This window comes from Sus scrofa, chromosome 8 (assembly GCF_054392235.1).
Source record: "Sus scrofa isolate SSC_HxYL_T2T_F1_AM1 chromosome 8, Sscrofa_HxYL_maternal_Yorkshire_Landrace_v2.0, whole genome shotgun sequence".
Classification (NCBI taxonomy): domain Eukaryota; kingdom Metazoa; phylum Chordata; class Mammalia; order Artiodactyla; family Suidae; genus Sus; species Sus scrofa.
This window is the reverse complement of record NC_139390.1, coordinates 13821461-13840416: the sequence shown is the minus strand read 5'-3', so window position 1 is coordinate 13840416 and position 18956 is coordinate 13821461. Positions and strand designations below refer to the sequence as shown.

The window sequence follows — 18956 nt, the reverse complement described above, 5'->3', positions numbered from 1 at the left end:
ATATATATATATATATATATATACACACACCAATCTTCCTAATCCAATCATCTGTCAATGGACATTTGGGTTGTTTCCATGTCTTGGCTATTGTGAATAGTGCTGCAATGAACATGTGAGTGTATGTGTCTTTTTTAAGGAAAGTTTTGTCCAGATATATGCCCAAGAGTGGGATTGCTGGGTCATGTGGTAGTTCTATGTACAGATTTCTAAGGTACCTCTATACTATTCTCCATAGTGGTTATAACAGCTTCCATCCCCACTAACAGCACAGAAGGGTTCCCTTTTCTCCACACCCCCTCTAGCATTTGTTATTTGTGGACTTATTAATGATGGCCATTCTGACTAGTGTGAGGTGGTATCTCATGATAGTTTTGATTTGCATTTCTCTAATAATCAGTAATGTTGAGCATTTTTTCATGTGCTTGTTGGCCATCTGTATATCTTTCTTGGAGAAATGTCTATTCAGGTCTTTTGCCCATTTTTCAATTGAGTTGTTGGCTTTTTTGATGTTGAGTTGTACAAGTTGTTTATATATTTTAGAGATTAAGCCCTTGTCAGTTGCATCATTTGAAACTATTTTCTCCCATTCTGTAAGTTGTCTTTTTGTTTTCTTTTTGGTTTCTTTTGCTGTGCAAAATCTTGTCAGTTTGATTAGGTCCCATTGGTTTATTTTTGCTTTTATTTCTGTTGCTTTGGGAGACTGAAAGCCATTACATGCTCCAGGGCTGGAAAAATTAATATTATAAAAATGGCCATACTACCCAAAACAATCTACAGATTCAATGCAATCTCTATCAAATTACCCATGACACTTTTCACAGAACTAGAATAAATAATCCAAAAATTTATATGGAACCACAAAAGACCCAGAATTGCCAAAGCAATTCTGAGGAACAAAAAACAAGCAGGAAGCATAACTCTCCCAGACTTCAGGCAATATTACAAAGCCACATTCATCAAGACAGTGTGGTACTGGTACCAAAACAGACATACAGACCAATGGAACAGAATAGAGACTCCAGAAATAAACCCAGACACCTATAGTCAATTAATCTTTAACAAAGGAGGCAAGAATATAAAATGGGAAAAAAACCGGGAAAACTGGACAGCTGCATGCAAATCAATGAAACTAGAACACACCCTCACACCATGCACAAAAATAAACTCAAAATGGCTTAAAGACTTAAATATAAGACAAGACACCATCAAACTCCTGGCAGAGAACATAAGCAAAACATTCCCTGATATCAAACTTATGAATATTTTCTCAGGATATACATATTAAATCAGAGGAAATTGACTTTTGGCTGCCGTTGGAATGACGTAGTGGCCTGGTTCCTACTTATTTTGTTTCGTCAGGTCTTAACATTTAAGATCTTTGAACTAAATCTATTTAAATTTGGTTTGCTTCGGATAATCTTCAGAATTAATTGACCTGGTAGCTTCACAGGTATCAATACTTTTGCTTGGTTTGTTTAATGAGTCATTGCTACATAATAACAATTAGTACTACCGTACAGGTTGCCATGATTGTGTTGGAAGCCAATTTAGGTTCTGGACTATACTTAGCCTTAGGGTTTCTGAACTTGATGTCCACTGCAGCTATGGGTTAGAAGCTGCAGCTGTGGGTTAGAAGAATATAATCCATTTTGAGTTAGTCTTATAAAGCAGAAGAAAACATCAGTTCAATAAAAAAGAAGAGGTTATCTTTTTTGGCATCCGATTTTTCTCAGTAGCATCTGATATCCAATATAACATGGAAGGAAGGAGGTTTGGGTAGGTTTCCCAAACTACTGAGCTCAGTTCTGCTAAATGATACAAAACCCTAAAATAATCCTATTAAAAGTATGACTTAATTTGTATAGTAATTTGCAAAAATGAATCCAATTTGCTTCAAGACAGCTGGAGCCCTGAATTTCTGACTTGAAGGTCTTCTGTGACCTCAGCACAGAGAACAGAAGAGGGCCCTGAGATAGTTCTCTCATCCCCAAGGCCCCAGGATAAAATGCAGACAGCAACGCAAGTGCAACATTGACTTGGCTTTTTAACAGAAAACAGGCCTGCTTCTGTTGGTTTTTTTTTTAAAGCTGCCCTTTCTTCCTGCAACACCCTAGAGACCTGAACATCAAATACCGGAGAAAACAAAGGAGATACTTTGGGAGTGAACTCAAATATCCTCAAATCCTCCTCACTGTGACTCAAATACAACAGAATTTTGACTATTTGAAAGTAATTCACTTATATGTTCTGTACACAACCCTCTTGAAAAGACTGTTAGGACGGGTGTATATTAAGAGTCTCGAAGCATTTATAATAACATCGAAGTGCATATAAACACTAAGAAATCTACTTAAATTATATAGTATTTCTGACTATTTGACATAGGGTAAAACACAACACTTTGTCTTATTGTCCTGTTCATTTTATATTTCACTATGAAGTTGCAGAAACCAAATAGACAAGATGTATGCACAGGTATGTGTATATATATGTAGGAGTATGGATATGTATATATGCATGTATGTGTGTCTATACACATGAATATGCATATATACACATGTGCATTTTCATTTCATTATGCAGAGGAGACTTGCACAACCATATTGCTTTTAAGTTATGATTTTTGCTTTTTTAAAAGGTAGTTACTATTTGTGGGAGTGAACCTACATGAATCTCTGGAAATACATTTTATGATATTAATAAGCCCATATAATTTGAAGCCTCAAGTAATCTTCCTGGAACTAGGCCAAAAGTTTTCAGACTTCTATTTTTACATTATATACCAGTAAGCCAGGATTTAAAGGAAATCAAGTATAAAGAGAAAATGTCCCTTTATTTTATAGGAGGGCTCAAAATGTCAGGTTTTGATTTTACCCAATACCTTTTTTTCGAGTGGATTTTTTTTTCTTTGCCAAGACTTCATCAATAATTTGGGGTCTTCGGAGGCCCCTTGACAGACACCAATCATTTTTTCCTGCCTTGCTCTCCCCCTCCCCACCCCCCACCCTTCCCCCTGCCCCATGAACCTCACACTGCAGACTAACAAAATTGATATTTGGTTTTCATTCCCTTCCCCTGTGAATACAGATAGTCCTGGACACACAAACCAGCTGTCCCACCTGAAATTGTGTGAAAGTGGGCCTCTCTGACCTTCATTTTCTCATTTATAAAAGGATACTAATAGGAGTTCTCTTGTGGTGCAGGGGGTGAAGGATGGAGAGCTGTCACTGCAGCCGTTTGGGTCGCTGCTGCTGTGGTGTAGGTTCAATCCCTGGCCCAGGAACTTCCATATGCTGCAGGCATGGTCAAATAAAAAAAAAAAATCTAATAATAATAACCCATGTCTTGCAGCCTTGTCTGTATACTTATTATTCAGAAAACACCAATATTTAGAAAACACTCCAAAGACATTATTTATATTTCTTTTATGAATGCCTTCTAATTCGCCATCTAGATTGTGATTAATTTGGGAACAAACAATATCTTATAAATCTTACATCTCCTGGGACAAAATAAAAAAGAAAGTCTGTTGTATAGAAAGTGCTCAAACTATGTTTGACTGTGTCTTTCTTCAATCTGACTTACTTTCTTCCTTTCTCGTCACCCTTTACTACCTTTTTATATGTTACCTACTTTAGCAAGCCCAATATTAGTCCTCATTTTTCATTAGTGTCTCATCCCTTATATTCTATGCATGTGTCTCCCTCTTTTATTCTATGCATCAGAACTCCAACCTTATATATTTCTTTGAACATGTCACATAGCTTAACTTCAATTATTTTGCACATTTTCTTCCTTTTTGCATCTAAACACTTAATTTAATAAATATTTACTGAGTACCTACTCCTTGATAGCTGTTATACAAGATGCTGTGAATTACATAGCTTTGAACAATTTGGGCAGGCCCCTCTCTTGATGGGATCATTTTCTATTTCTGAGGAAGCTCTATGCACTCTTCAAAGCAGCGTGAAAGGTGAGCGCTGGGGGCAGTGGGAGAATTCTGCTCCAGCAGGGAAGATTATTTCATTACTGGCACTACTTAGAATTGCTGGCTCAGGGAAATAGTGAAAAGCAGACTAACTTTCAGTATATTTTATACTGAAAGTTAAAAATTATCTACAGGCAAGGTATCACCTCATTACCTGCAGCCAGGAGAAATGGCTCTTTGGCATCCCCAGAAATAGTAGATGGGAGATTACGGTAAAGGAGCTTAAAGCATGAAGAGACATAGTCATCTCTGAGCACCTTTGATAAAGGGCAGAAGACAGACTGGTAGTGAATTATTCATCATGAAAAGAATCTGAGAACATATTAGACTTTTTCGTTTGGTAACCAGGCTATTGAGACTTTAAAATCACCCCAATTTTTTTTCATTATCAGGACACAAACTTCCAGTCTTTATCTCCTAGAAGAAATTAGGGACAAAGACACAGTGCTCAAGGGGAAGCACGCTTTTGCATGTTTTAAAAGAACTGTTTCGTGGAAGGTGAAGAAAAGAGATCTAGGGTGAGAGAGGACTCATTGGGGTTAAGGTGAGGGTGTCTCCAAAATCTAAACAATGTACTTCAAAGTATAGGATGAAGCACAAGTGAACAGATCGAGGAAAGCCAATCGAAGAGTTGAAAAAACGTCTCTTCTGGATCTCTACCAAACTGTGGGTTTCAAATATTTAGGTCCACATTATTTGGACTTGAAATAAAGTTCCGATGGTGTATGCACTTTGTGAGTGTCTCACCAGTCATCACCAGGACAGTGTTATCTGGAATCTATCACAATGTAGTTTACTGGCAGGATTATGTATACACACCCACCACAGTTAATTAACAAAAATGACTTTGAATCTTCTTTCCTGCTTTTCTCTGCTGTTAAGGAATTGAGCCTCTCAGCTCTTTTGCATGGTTCTGGAACAAAAGAAGAGAGTCAGGTCTCCTGCAGAGTTCATGTTGATTGCTTCCAGAATCTCTGGAAATGTTTGTTGACATATCTACATCCCACTTTTGATGAGCAATAGAAGGGCCAGGTTGACACACCAAAGAAATTGTCATCTCAGGGAACATTTGGGAAAATGGATCTTGTTGCACAAGTGAGCTATTTGTTTCTTTTACAAGTTGCCACCCACTTTGCTGGTAAGGATGGAGCAGTTAGGTCGAAAATGATAGATTGCCCTAAATGGGCAGCTACCGAAATCCTGCAACTTCAATGGGTCACACCGAGCAGAAGATAACGAGCTTTTCGGCAACAGAATAAATTATCCTCATGTGGCATTAGTGTTTCCAAATGGCCCCCTGCACTCCTGTCAAATGCAAAAGCCCAAAGCATTTCTCTTTCTTTGATTTTCTTTCTTATCTTCTCCCAATATGTATGCCTTCGATGTCCTTTCAATTCTGATCTTATCTGTTATTTTCACCTGAGCAGTCAATAGCCTCACTCGCTGATTAGCAATCAAACTTGCTGAGATTTATTGTGCTTCATTTTCTCCCTGGATATATGATTTTGGAAGTCTCTTGTTACCTGTCCTGTTAAGACCTGATTCTCTTTGTTTCATTCTCCCCTTCCCTGCACTCTTCATCTCCATTCATTTATTCAACGTGCCGAACATGGATTCTGCGAGAGAGATACCTCCGAAATATGATTCCAGACCTCAAGGAGGGTCAATGGTCATATAAACAACTAACAGATTTATACTTTGATAAATGTGATGATGGTATTCATACAGCTGAGTGCATCAAAGCTGAGTGTTAGAGAAAGGATACACCAATAATGAGGGTATTCTGAACTGATTCTTACACACATACCCAGCAGGCATTTGTCAGGAAATTCTCCTTTGATGAAAAAACTATGAGCTCAAACTTTTTTTTTAGTAGCAGCTTTATTGGAATAGAATTCATTTAACTCTATACTTTTAATTTCCAAAATTCAGAGGTAAATTAGTTTATCCACAGAACTGTTAAGATTTTTCACTATCTAACTTTAGAATATTTTCATCACTCTAAAAGAAACACTGTACCCTGTAGGGAGTAGTCTTCATCTTCTTTCTTTCAGTCCCTAAAACTACTAATCAACTTAATTGTACTTTACATGTACCTATTCGGGACATTTCATGTAAAGGATGTCATAGAGTAAGTGGTCTTTTCTGTCTGGTTTCCTTCATTAAATAATATTTCAAGGTTTATACTTGTTTTAGCACCTATCAGTGCTCTTCACTCTTTTTTATGATCAAATAATATTCCACTCTGTAAATATCTGATGTTTTGCTTATCCAGTATTCAGTCAATAGATGTTTGAGTTGCTTCCATTTTTAGCTAATATAAGCAATGCTGCTATGAACATTTATCTACAAGTTTTTGTATGGACATATGTTTTCAATTTTATTGAGTATATGTCTAAAAGTGGAATATCAGATCATATGGAAACCATTTTTTGTCACTTTAGAGGAAATGCCAAACTGTTTATCAAAGCAGCTGCAGTATTATATATCTCGACCAGGAATGTATGAGTCTTCCAGTAGATATCCTAGTGGGTAAGAAGTAATATCTCATTGTGGTTTTATTTTGCATTTTCATGACTAACAATGTTCAGCATCTTTTTATGTGTTTTTTGCTATTTTTGTACCTTCTTGGGAAAATATATACTCAAATCCTTTTGCCATTTTTAAATTTGGGAAATCACTGCCACAAAAAAATCTCTGTAATAATTTTTATATAGTAAGAATACTAGAGATATATCTGATATATGATTTGCAAATATTGCCCAGAGTTCTGTGGGCTGTCTTCTAATTTCCTTGATAGTGTCTTGTGAATTCCAAAATTACTAATTTTGATGAAATCTGATTTATTTTTTTCTTTCGTTGTTCATGCTTTTGGTGTCATAACTAAGAAAGAACTGCCAAACCATGCCAAAAAGATTTACTCCTATGTTCTCATTAAGTTCTTTATAATTTTACCTTTTACTTTTAGATCTATGATCCATTGAAAGTTGACTGTGTAATTAGTGTGAGATAGGGTTAAAACTTTTTTGTTAAATCCATTTTTTCCAGCACCATTTGTTGAAAAGATTGTTCTTTCTCCCAGTTATTGTCCTTGGCACAGTTGTCAAAATCTACTGACTATAAAGTAAGGGACCCTCAATTCTTCTTAATGAGTTTATGTCTATGCTATGCTAGAGAAAAAAATATATATGTGTGTGTGTGTGTGTGTGTGTATTTGTCTTTTTAGGGCCACACCCACAGCATAGGGAAGTTCCCAGGCTAAGAGTCAAACTGGAGCTATAGCTGCCAGCCTATGCCACAGCCACAGCAGCAAAGGACCCATGCTTCATCCCACAACCTACACATACATTGCTCAGGAAAATGCCAGTCCTCAACCCAGCACCCTCATGAATACTAGTTGGACTTGTTACTGCTGAGCCATAATAGGAAGGCCGAGAAAAATACTTTTGATTACAATAGTTTCGTCATAAGATTTTAAATTGGAGGTTATGATTCTTCCAATTTTGATCTTTTTTGAGATGATTTTGGCTATTCTGTATCCCTCAATTTCCATGTGAATTTTAAGATCAGTTTGTCAATTTCTACAATAAGAAACAACTGGGATTTTGATAGAGATTGCATTGATGTGGTCATCAGTTTGTAAAGTATTGCTGTCCTAACAATATTAAGTCTTCCAATCCATGAACATGGAATGTCTTTCCAGTTATTTAGCTCTTTATTTTCTTTCAACAATGTTTTGTAATTTTAAGTGAAGTCGTATTTCTTTTATTAAACATATTCCTAAGCATTTTATCATTTTTAGGCTATTGAAAATTGCATTATTTTCTTAATTTCATTTTCTTTTTTTTTTTTTTTTGTACTTTTCTGCCTTTTTCTAGGACTGCACCCACAGTATATGGAGGTTCCCACGCTAGGGGTCTAATTGGAGCTGTAGCCACCAGGCTACAGCACAGCCACAGCAACGTGGGATCTGAGCTGTGTCTGCAACCTACACCACAGCTCAAGGCAACGCCAGATCCTTAACCCACTGAGCGAGGCCAGGGATTGAACACACAACCTCACAGTTCCTAGTCAGAGACATTAACAACTGAGCCATGATGGGAACTCTCTAATTTCATTTTCTGATTATTTGTTTCCAGTGTGTAGAAATACAATTTTTAAAATATTGATCTTGTATCCTATAAGTTTGCTGAACTCATTTATTAATTCTGTGTTTGTGTGTGATTGTGGGAAGGAGGATTTCTTAGAATTTCCTATATACAAGATATGTCATCTGTGAATAGGTATGGTTTTACTTCTTTTCGAATCTGAATTTTTTTATTTTTATTTTTTGTCTAATTGCCTTAGCTATAACCTCAGGTATATTTTTGATGTTACCCCAGCAGACATCTTTGTTTTATTTCTGATACTAGGAGAAAGCAGGTAGGCTTTCAGCATTAGGTCTGTTATCTGTGGTGTTTTTATAGATGGCCTTTATTAGATTGGATATAAGAAGAGATAAGAAGGCAGAATCAGATTGTGGACTTCTTTTATATTCAAAATAGTTTATTAATAATCATAATGAAAGTTGAGTATTTTTATTATGAAAGGTTTTTGGATATTGTGAAATTATTTTCTTTCATCTATTTTGATGATCTTCTTGTTTTTGACCTTTATTCTGTTAATATAGCATATTACACTATCCCGCTTTTTTCAATGTTATACCAACCTTGAATTCTTGGTATAAACATGACTTTATCATGATATATTATCCATGTTATATCTTGCTATATGTAGAGTATTACAAATGTGTACATTATATTCTAAAGGAAATTTAGTTTGTAGTTTTCTTGGGATATCTTTGCCTATTTTGGGGTATCAGTATAATACTGGCTTCATAAAATGAGTTGCAAAGTAGTCCTGGCTCTTTCATGTTTTGGAATAGTTTTTATATGCTCTGACCACAACAGAATTAACATTAGAAATAAGTAACAAAAAGAAATAAAAAATTCACAAATATATAGAAATTTAATAGCACATTCCTAAATAACTAATGGTCAAAGAAGAAATCACAATATACCAAATGTATGGGGTCCTGTGAAAACAGAATTGAGAGTGAAATTTATAGCTATAAATATCAACATTAAAAAAAAAGTAGAGTTCCATCATGGCTCACCATGAAGATGCAGGTTCAATCCCTGGCCTTTCTCAGTGGGTTAAGGATCCAGCATTGCCAAGAGCTGTGGTATAGGCCACAGACGCAGCTCAGATCCCACATTGCTATGGCTGTGGTGTAGGCTGGCAGCTACAGCTTCAATTCAACCCATAGCCTGGGAGCTTCCATATGCTGCACATGAGGCCCTAAAAAGAAAAAAAAAAAAAAAATGAGAAAGATCTCAAATCAGTAACCTAAACTTCAGACACATGAAATTAGAAACATAGAGCAAATTAAAGTCAAGGCAATCAGAAGGAAGAAAATAAAAAAGTTAAAATACAAAAGAATAGAATATAGAATAGAAAAATAGTAGCCAAGATCAACAAACTAAAAGTCTGTTATTTGAAAAGAACAACTAAACTGACAAAATTTTAGTTAGACTGATAAGGAAAATACACTCTTGCAAAAGCAGGTAACAATTATTATAAGGAATTTTTAATTGTCATAAAAGTTGACAGGGTTGGTGTCTACTATAGAACCATATTATAGTAGTAGGTATTAATTTAGTGTAGCCGTATTATGCTTTAACCTCCTTGATTGGTAAATATTATAATTTATTAAAATATTGTTCAAACTGTGTAACCCATCAGATTAAATAGAAGTTCAAAAAAAAATTCATTTTTTCAGGGAAATAATCTGATATATGACTAGGAGTAGCTACTCAATAAACTTCTGATTCCTCCCTCACTGGCAGTTCTCTGTACGTGTCCATTCTTTTTGCATTTTCAAGTCTCTACTGTGGTCGGTTCTTTGTCCAAATTGTCAGAGTGTTCCCAGACAATTCAGTTTCCCTGAATTCAGGAAATTCAGCAGGTGATATATAACTTTGTTAGACATAATGATAGCTTCTTAGAGTCAAGAAGATCTCCGTCTTCCAACTATTGTCAATTCTGAGAACATGAGCAGGTTACTTGATCTTAACTTTTTAAAGTAGCTTCATGTGTAAAACAGAAATGAAAACGAAACGTACAGCAAGTAATTGGTGTGAACATGAAGTGACTGGATATAATTGAACCATCTCACACAGATCTGACACAGAGGAAGAGTTCACCACTATGCCTTTCCTATAGCTCTTGGTCTTCCTTCTGCTTTGCTACTTTGGTGTATGTTTTTAATATAGGCTTAAATGCCACAGAAAGCAAAATTCCATCAAATGAACACAACATCCGCTGAAGCTGAAAAGTGAGCCTTTCTGACATTCTGGTTACAGCCATAGCAATTTCCTCTGAAAATTGTGCCACATGGCTAGCATAAAGCAGATGGTTAGCTGACCTCATCTTCACTCATGAGAAAATGATTGCTTATTTGCGCATCCATTTACTTCCAAAAGAAGTAAGACCAGAAGTAAATTGCTAGCTTCAAGGCTTTAAAAGAATCAATGCTCTTTCCCATCTGTATATTCTTGCCATTTTGAGCCATATCATGGATTTGATTTGAGGGCTAGAAGATACACTGTCATAATAAAGGTTAATGGTTTGCATCACAAAATCTCCACACACTCCAAAATAACTAGAGCCTTTGACAAAAGAGAGCATGTGGGAGACAGTTGCTTTAATCAAACACATCTTTTGTGTTGCCTTTTACTAGTGAATTACTCTTATTAGCTCATATTATGTGATGCAGTAGCCATGGCCATGATCTGCCTATTTCATAGATGCCATAAAACATATGGTATCTGGGCAGTGTGGTGCCATAGTAATTAGATAATTTCTGTCTCTAGCAAAACTGATCAGGTGGTGACAAAGTAAAATGTAATTTCTATTCTGTCCCACACTTGTTTAACAACTGGAATAGTATGAAGCAAAACTTTAGAATAGCATCATTCAATAGAACTTTCTGTGGTGATAGAAATCATTCTGATTCTTCATGGTCCAAAAGAATAGTGCTTAGCCACATGTGGCTCTGGAGAACTTCAAATGTGGTTAGCGAGACTGAGAAAGTGAGTTTAAATTTTTATGTAATTTTAATTGAACATTAAAATTGAGATAGCCCTGTGTTGCCAGTGACTGCCATATTGAAACATGAAACTCTTGACTGACTGGAAAAGTGATCATTTTTATACTGAAATTTGAAAAATTACTAAAAAGCACTCTACAAAGGAAAAAAAAAAAAAGGGAAAGAAAGGAAAAGGTTGCCAAGTCAATTCTTACAGGGCTTGAAATTCTACCAAGACTCTGAAATTTAAACACTTTAAGGAATATTAAAGGAATAGTCACTCATTCTCATGCTCATTACATAGATGATATTACCAATAGTTTTCACCTCACCTAATCTTTAATGATTTCATTCTTCAACTATCACCTCATATTTACATTTCTCTTCCTCTGGCTTATTTGTCTCCACTGATTTCTATACCAACCTGAAATCTTCCATCTACTTTCTCATTGCCCCTTCCCTCCCTTATCTCCTTTACTTCTCCCTTCAGAATTCATCATTAAAAGCAATAGTTTGCATTGACTTTCAACTCCATTTCTCCTCTTTTCTTCATCTGATGAAGCCCTAACCCTCATTAACGTCCAAATCCTTCCCAGCCAACTCCTGCATAAGATCAACTGAATGCAACTGGGTAAACACATATATGTGTACTAATACATCTCACTTTACACAATGACTTTCAAAGGATATAACTTTTCAGTACTAAGTTCCCTGTCCTTCAGTCTCCTGTGTATCAGGAAGGTGTGAAATATCCAATATTCCAACATAGGCTCTCTTCTTCTCAAATCTGACTGTTTCTCAATTCAGAAAAAATAGAAGAAATCTGAAGACGACCTGCATAGACTCCTAGGATCAAGCTACCGGCCTGGCCCATTGCTCTGACACACCTCCTATTCTGATGGATGAACTCACTGTAGTCCTAAAGGCAATCCATCCACCTTGTGGTGCACTCATACTCAAGGAATCACTCTTGAAAGTGTCTCTCCCTTTCCTGCATCGTAACATCTCCTTATCTACTGGATCTCTACTATCTCCATAACATCAATATACCTTCTTAAAAAAACAAACAAAAATCAATTTGCCCCAGACTCCCAATCTCCTTAGATCAACTTCTCTCTCTCTCTCCTCTCCTCTCCTGCTTAGGGCATACCCAGCCAGAAATCACCTTAGGATAATCTGTGACAGGTGAAATATGCACCTTGGACCCAAAAAGGAAGGATGGAAACACGAACCCTAGAAGACCAGGAATAAACCTTAGCACCTGTCTCATTCCCTGCTACCATCCCACACTCTCCTTGTGGTCACTGCCTATGTCCTCGTGTAGACGTGTCACAGTGCTCTATTGTCAATAGTATGCATGTTGTGACTTTTTTTTCTTTTTCTTTTTCTTTTTAGGGCCTCACCCATAGCACATGGAAGTTCCCAGGCTAGGGGATGAATCAGAGCTGCAGCTGCTGGCCTACACCACAGCCACAGCAATGTGGGATCTGAGCTGCATCTGAGACCTACACTGCAACTCTTGGTGATGCTAGATCCTTAACCCATTGAGTGAGGCCACGGATTGAACCCACATCCTCATGGATACTAGTCAGGTCCACTACTGCTGAGCCACAACAAGAAATCTATTGGGACTTCTTTATTATGTTTTTTTTTTTTTTTTTGACAGTTAAAGTCAAATATGTAATGTGCATGGAGAGCACTTAGCAAATTTATATACTTCAGGAATTGACAAATTTTGCCTACATTTTGTTGTAAAGTCTCATTAGAGTTCAGCCACAAACATTTTTTTTATGTATTGCCTGTGGCTGCTTCATGGTACAACAGCAAAGTTGAATATAGTTTACAAAGTCAAAACTAATTACTCTTTGGCCCTTTACAGAAAATGTTCTCTGACCTGTGAAGTCCAAAATAGTGGTATTTTCATCAGTCGAAAAACATTCCATGACCAAAACAACTCAATGTTTTAGCAGAGATCTTTGAGATGTGAGATTTAAATAATAATAGCACTTAATATTTCACTTTATTAATTCAGTAAGTTCTCAAAATGACACTATAACCTAGGCGCTTTTTTTAATCTCCATTGACCAGTGAAGAAAGTATAGCATAGAAGTGTTACATTATTTACTTACAAGCAGTGTACTTGGCATTTAAATTCAGTTCAGAGTTCAAGTTCTTAAATACTTATCTCCCAAAAGCCATATAAAAATTTTAAGGGTTCATTTTTTACCTCTAGTTTAGAAAGTAAGAAATATACTCTAAGTTATGAAGCCTTGACTAAGTTTAAAACTTTATTTAGTTTTTTATTTTGTCCTGTCCAGTCTATAGCTATACTACCCTGTGCATATTTAGGAAAACTAGAGAATTGGGCTATTGACATTACTCACAGGTTGCCAAGACATGAGGGAGTGGGATGGACTGGGAATCTGGGGTTAATAGATGCAAACTATTGCCTTTGGAATGGATAAGCAATGAGATGCTGCTGTATATCACTGGGAACTATATCTAGTCACTTATGATGGAGCATGGTGGAGGATGTGAAAAAAAGAATGTATATGTGTAAAAAAAATTTAAAAAAACTTATGAAGACACAGAAGCAGGAGATTGTGAGAAAAGGATTTCCTATGAAATTGAAGAAAAACTAATGTTTTGGATGTTATTAATACACATATACATGTGTATATGATTTTGGTTTTGATGACAACTCAATAAAATGCAGTTTTCAGTAGGTTCCCATTTACCTACTTAGACCCAAAGCCGTTTAGGTTTTTATCCCCCAGCTCCTTTAATAGGTGTCACTAATCCACATGCCAAGATAAGCAAAAAATGAAAAAGACACAAAACCCAAGATAGAAATGCAAGTGACATTGAAACATACAGAATGTTTAAAGAGTAAAAGCAGCATAGAGTTAAGAGAACAGACTTTGGGATTAAACTTGGGCTTGAATCCAGTTGAAGCTTACAAACGGCACACTTGAGTGACCTTGTATGAGGTGTTTAGTCTTTCTGCTCTTTAATGACATTATCTGTGAAATATTGATTATAGTTGTTCCTGTAACTTATGATTGTTAGGGAGATTAAAACATGCACTACTTTTTCTTCTTCTTCTTTTTTTTTTTTTTTTTTTTTTTTTTTTTTTGTCTTTTGTCTTTTTAGGGCCACCCTGTGGCATATGGAGGTTCCCAGGCTAGGGGCTGAATCAGAGCTGTAGCCGCTGGCCCATGCCCCAGCCACAGCAATGCAGAATCCAAGCCATGTCTACAACCTATCCCACAGCTCACAGCAACGCCAGATTCTTAACCCATTGAATGAGGCCAGGGATCGAACCTGTGTCCTCATGGATTCTAGTCAGATTCATTTCCACTGAGCCACAAGAGGAACTCCCATGTACCACTTCTAAATTGGTTAGCATAAAAGAATAAAGGTTATTATTATATCCTAGAGCAGGCTTTGTCAGTGCAGGAATTGACTTTTCCTCCCTGTATCCCCAGTACCTAATGCAGTGCCTGGCACATAATATATAATAAATAAGTATTGATTGAATTCAAAAGCTGCTGATCTTCACTTTCTCTTCTAAGTAGAAACTTATCCCTCACTCTTATCTACCTCCACCTTCCCAATCTATCAGTGTAAAATAGTCATTGCTGTGTGGTTGATAGAGCACTGTTCTTGAAATATCCGTTCTTGATGTACTACATTACAAGCTCAGCTTCTAATCTGTTAGATGGAATTAATGCCACGTACTTACCTATATCTCAGGATAATTGTAGAAATTCCACTAATGGTATAGAAGGACTTTAGGGAGAAGATATTATATAAACATTAAAGAGTGGCATTATTCCTTGTTAGTACATATAATTGTTTCTGATTTACCTCCTTATAATCCATCCTTCATCCAGGAGAGAGATAGACAGTGGAGAAATGACAGTCTCTTCAAAAAGTGGTGCTGAGAAAGCTGGACAGCTACGTGTAAAAGAATAAAATTAGTTAATGACTGTTTTCAAAAATGAAAGACACAACATAGAATGCATTCAATTCATGCCATCAGATGGTTTCCCAACAGACTCAAATAAATCCTCAATAATCTCCATGGCCTCCAGAACTCTGTCCAACCTAGCCCCCTCCCTATCCTCGTCCCTGACCCACTGCATTCTAGACTCTCGTATTTTTTGCCGCTCTAAAGTGTGCCCAAAACACACCTAACTCAGGACAACTGCATCAATAATTCATCACACTTTAAATATTCTCCCTCACAGCTCATTCCTTTATCCCATTCTGATTTCTGCTCAAATACTACTGTTTCTGAAAGGGCTTCCCTTGCAATTTTATCAAAAGGTACATCCGCCATTACTCTTTCCATTCTCTATAAGGTACCATATACAATTACCATAATATATGGTAATTGTAATTTAAAGCATAACATTCTCTTGCATAGTGACTTATATTCACTGCTTATTTCTTTCACTAAAATTTAAACTTTATGAAGGTAAGAATACTTATTGAAATATTTTGTATCTTTGGCCCCCAGAAGAGTATCTAATACATAAAAGACACATATTAAATTTTAGGTTGACTAAATAAATGAACTTGTAACAGCTTGGAAGTCTCCTGACCTGTTGTATTGAAAATATTAATGGACTTAAAAGTAAGAAGTTGGCATTTCTAGCTTTAGTTCTGCTAGTTAAAGTACCAGGCAACATGCTATTCTCTAGTGTTGTTTGAAACACACTATCAGCCATTTTTAATTTCCATAAATAATTCAAGACATTCTAAATATGTGAGAATTTAATTGAGGATCCAAGAAATAGACTAATGATTGCTTCATTTTAATAGCATATGTGCATATAACACTTTGCTGAACTGAGATGAAATCTCAGCATCAGTTCCTTTGGATTTTCTTCAAACTTTCTCTAAAATGTAAATTAAAATAACTATCCCTCTCAAAATATAAGGTCTGGGCATATCTCATCTTTACCCTAGAAAGTGTTAAATAAATGTACTAGACTTGCTGGGTGGAGGTTGAATAACCCCAACTGTTCTAAAACACTCCGTGAAGTGGAGAAAGCAGCTTAACATTTATATAGTATTGTGAAACTTGGAGGCAATGTTTGCTAGCAAGTCATGCCATATTTTTATCTTCACCTAAACCCATCTTTGAACACCTATGAGATGCCTCAGCCCTCCAAATCTCCTTTGGTCCCAAATCCTTAGCCTTCAGGCCCAAGAGTTTCAATTAAGAATTCTTGGATACTGGTCCACTTTTTTTAATCCAAAGATTGTGAGGAGTGGGGGCAAGAATAACTCTAAATTAAAAAAAAAAAAAAAAAAGAGGTAATTGAGTTTAAGTCTCAGCTGTCCACATCCTAAGGAAATTATAACTCTGGCTACTCTGTTCTTAGAGATTCGGTAAAACTGACAAGAATGTCACTTTGCCTCCCCCACACTATTCTGACCTAATTTTCTTTCACCGGTCTTCAATTTTTGTCAACAAATTCTTAGTGACAACGTGCACACACAGATGAGGGCTGCTCTGTGTGAGACAGGCCAGAACAATGTGTAGGTGCCTTAGCAGCAGCATGTTAATGATTCCTGACAGGGGTACCCTTCCATTCGTCCTCAAAATATGGGCCTTGGGGAGGTAAATTCACTGAAAGCCTGTAAAAATAGGTGGTGGGTGGAACTGAAAATAAATAAATAACCCAATGGATAATCTAAGTGGGTTGAAACCCTTCTTCCAGGCAGAGAAGGGACCTGCATCCATCACACAGTGACATTATAAATCTGTATGCTTTGCAAGGCAATGACATGAAAAATTAGACTGAACAAGCCACAGATGCACAATTTGTCAGCCTCAAAGGAAAGGTTAATGCAAGTTAAATATTGACATGTCAGCAATAAGGATTACGCCAATTATAAATTTACACCAACACCGGCTGCACTTTAATGACGGTGTGACACTAGCAGGTCAGCCTAGGATGGAAGAATGACAACTGAGAACATCATAGAAATTAGCATACTTGAACTATTTTAAAATCTCAGGTTTTTTCCCCCCTCTCTTTTACCATCCCATACACAAAGATTTATTATAAGGAATTTGTTCACGTGATTATGCAGGCTGAAAAGCCCCAAGATACACAGAGTACGTACGTCTGCAAGCTGGAGAGCCAGGAGAATGGATGGTGCAGTTCCTCTCCAAATGCTGGCAGGCTAGAGACCCAGAAACAGCTGATGTTTCAGTTAGAATCCTAAGGCAAGAAAAGAATGCGGATGTCCCATTTCAAAGGCAGACAAGCAGGAAGAATTCTCTTTTATTTGCTTTGCAGGAGGGTCAGGCTTTTTGTCTCATTCAGACTTTCCAGTGATTGGATGAAGTCCACTCACCACTGGGAGGGCAATCTATTTTACTCCCTATGTAAATGCTAATCTCATCCAAAAACAGAGACACCTAGAATAATGTTTGTCTAAGTATCTGGGCACCTGGTGGCCCAGGAAAACTGACTTGTAAAATTAACCATCACAACTCTCATCAAAGCTCTTTTTTTGTTTTGTTTTGTTTTAATTTTATTTTATTTTTTAATTATTTCCACAATACAATTTTTTTTCCTACTGTACAGCATGGTGACCCAGTTGCACATACATGTACACATTCTATTTTCTCATATTATCATGCCCCATCATAAGTGACTAGACATAGTTCCCAGGGCTTTTTTATGTCTTTTTAGGGCCACACGTGCAGCATATGGAGGTTCCCAAGCTAGGGGTCCAATCAGAGCTGTAGCCACCAGCCTATGCCAGAGCCACAGCAACGCCAGATCCAAGCTGCGTCTGCAACCTACACCACAGCTCATGGCAACGCTGGATCCTTAACCCACTGAGCAAGGGCAGGGATCCAACCCACAACCTCATGGTGTCTAATCAGATTCGTTTGTGCTGCGCCATGACGGGAACTCCTCATCAGAACTCTTGTGTGAGTAAATACTAGCATCTAACAAGCATGGAACCTTTTCTGCGTATTGGGCACTGTGCTAAACACTTGCATTTAAACTCTTACAAAGATAACGAAATCCTATGTAGCTACTTGCATTTGCATTGGTTCCATTTGCCAGATGAGAGATTCAGTAACTTGCCCAAAGTCATATGTATGATAAGTGAAGGGGCTTGGGTTGGAAACCTGAGCTGGAAGCCGAACTCATGTTACCACTGTACCCTTCTGATGTTGAAAGAAGTTTTTGCTAATGTGTATTCAAACAACTTAATGAGAAACTTCCAAATAATGTAATGAAATGGAACTTCATCTCATCATCTTATTTTTTTCTGCTTCTGTTCATTCTAAGGACCACTTCAGGCACTATGTAAAATATACCTCCTGAAATGAAACAAAAATTCGTCATTGCAGTTACCCAGGAAGAAAAGGAAAATGTCAATGACCCAGCAAATAAAAATAAATTATCTCTCTTGAAATTGAGTTATGACTATTATTTGAAATCTCTATTTTATGAAATAAGTAATTAGATTTGCATTGTTGGATTTTGAATATTTTGGCCCAGTATCAGCAATGGCACTTAGCCCTAGTATGCTGTTCTGTGAGGCAATCACTCTACATGTCACATGTGTATGGTCACCTTTATTGTCACTGAATTTGAGTGATTTGGGCAAAATCAATATACTTCTTTAGGAAAAGAAAAAAGTTTTGGAACAAACTGATGCTCAGTACATGTCTTCAATGGGGAAGTCTTGAATGACTTTAAAAAATTGTAAGGTATTATAGCTTCTAGAGGTATAGAGAATTCCAAGTAAATAGTCTTTAGGTAAGGGATAGGATGTACTAATTTCCTCATT

At 36.7% G+C, this 18956-nt stretch overlaps 1 long non-coding RNA gene across 1 annotated transcript in view; it reads right to left on the bottom strand.

The window, feature by feature from the left end:
* LOC106504597 (uncharacterized) overlaps positions 1-17405 on the bottom strand; it is a 30485-nt gene extending 13080 nt beyond the window's left edge. Inside the window, exons 1-2 of the long non-coding RNA XR_002346583.2 lie at positions 17265-17405; positions 14991-15080 (exon numbers count right to left, since the gene is read on the bottom strand). This is a non-coding gene — a long non-coding RNA (uncharacterized LOC106504597). The remainder of the gene's footprint in view (positions 1-14990; positions 15081-17264) is intronic.
* Between the last annotated feature and the right edge of the window lie 1551 nt (positions 17406-18956).